Source organism: Panthera uncia, assembly GCF_023721935.1.
Source record: "Panthera uncia isolate 11264 chromosome D3 unlocalized genomic scaffold, Puncia_PCG_1.0 HiC_scaffold_9, whole genome shotgun sequence".
NCBI classification, from domain to species: domain Eukaryota; kingdom Metazoa; phylum Chordata; class Mammalia; order Carnivora; family Felidae; genus Panthera; species Panthera uncia.
Genome location: NW_026057587.1, coordinates 2,447,038 through 2,448,903, shown reverse-complemented (window position 1 = coordinate 2,448,903; position 1,866 = coordinate 2,447,038).

Below are 1,866 nucleotides of genomic sequence, written 5' to 3'. Positions count from 1 at the left end.
AATACAAAGTATAGAAAAACTACAGAAAAATAGAAAATTCTCTGACTGATGGGAGTTCAGGCAGGTTGGAGACAGGTGACTGTTTCTCAGTGGACTGATGTTGTCAGTTTGGGTTGAAAACCACTGTTCTCGGAAATCGTTTCCACTAGGGGCGCCTAGGGGTTAAGTCTGACTTCAGCTCAGGTCATGATCTCACGAACCTCATGATCCCACAGTTCAGGAGATCGAGCCCTACGTCGGGCTCCACGCTAACAGCACCCAGCCTGCTTGGGATCCCCTCTCTGCCCCTCCCCAGCTCGCACTGCTTGTTCTCTCTCAAAATAAACAAACACGAATAAAAAAAGAAACCGTTTCCACCAGAGATGTATATCTTCAGGGTACATGGAGAACCACTAACCCCTGCTGTCAACAGCACGTGTTCTCCATAAGGACTTGGCGAGGAAAGGGAGAAGGGGAGTCAGGCGATGGGGACTTGCCATCCCCCGACTTGAGTGTGCTGCAGAGCTCTCGCCCTGGGCGTTTGGAGGCAGAAACGAAGGACCGGGGCCTCCCGTCCCCCTCATCTGTCCAGGCATCATCCAGGAAGGTCTCCCACGTTCCTGAGCGGACTGACGGAGGAATCTTCTAGTCTTTCAGCTGAATATAGGAAGACGATGAGCGGGTTGGGTTCACCCTGTGGCGCTAAGCAGTAATCAAGTAAATATACAAAACCCGTGTGCTGTCGTGGGACGTTTATAGAACCCTGTCCACCCTGAAGACTCTTACGTGGCTTTAGCTTGTGTGTCGGTCTCGGAGAGCAAACATTCGTGTTCCCTTTGGGGATGCTCCTCCGGCTTCCTCTTCATTGTAGGTGGACAGGACGAGGCCCTTCTGTACGGCATCCCGGGCAGATTCATGACACACAGCTTTCCCACACAAGCTTGTGGGAACAGAACCTCGTTCTGGTTTCATACGGACCTGCCGGGCTTGTCTGTGGTGTCCATCCGTCTGGCTGTTTCTCTGGGGGCTGGGGGGCTCCCGCTGGGGCGTCCTGACCAGGACCTCCCTTGTCGGTAGGTGGGGAAAGTGTTCCACTCTGTATGTGACACCACACCGGCCTGCAGGAAGCCGCCATGGCTCCCGGGTTCTCGGTGAGACAGCGTGGATGCTCTTTGGAGCTACCAGATCATCCCACGTGGCACGGGACGAGCCCATCACATTAAAGAGGAACGGACTCCTGTCATGATCCGGAATCGCCGTGTGCCCCTGAGTGATTCACTGTTATTAAAACAGGCCGAGTGTGTTAGGGGCACTTTGAGTCAAATGACGTCATGTGAGTAGACGCTTAAAAACGTGCATTGTATCAGCTCGCTCTTTCGGAAACCGGGCCTACTTGGGAGGAAATGATGTATAAATAGTGTCTGGTTGAAACAGAGCATATAACAAATGGAAAGCACAAAATAGAAGGCAAAGGAGGAAAGCAGTCACGTGACACAAGGCCGCATAACTGGAGAGTCAGCATTGACTCATCTCCGAATTGGCCGCAAGACCAGCTCCGTGGTGCTGGGGGGGTTTACGTGTGTCTGCCTCGAACTAACTAGCTCCACACGGAGGTGCGACCCGGGTCACAGGCTCGGGGGGTGGGGGGGGCCTGGCAGGACCCCATTTTTTCTCCTCTGCCATGTGGGTTTTCCAGAGGCCTTGGGACCCAGCAAAATGCATCAGGTAAGGAGCAGAGGAGGCCGCGGACCGTGTGGGGTTTGTGAGGAAGGCACGATCGGCCCCTCGACCTGCAGGACCCCTGCGGTCAGGGCTGAGTGGGGACGGGCGTCTGGGACCCGTTGCTGGAACAGCCTCCCCCTCCCTGCCTGCCCCCCAGGCCCAGTC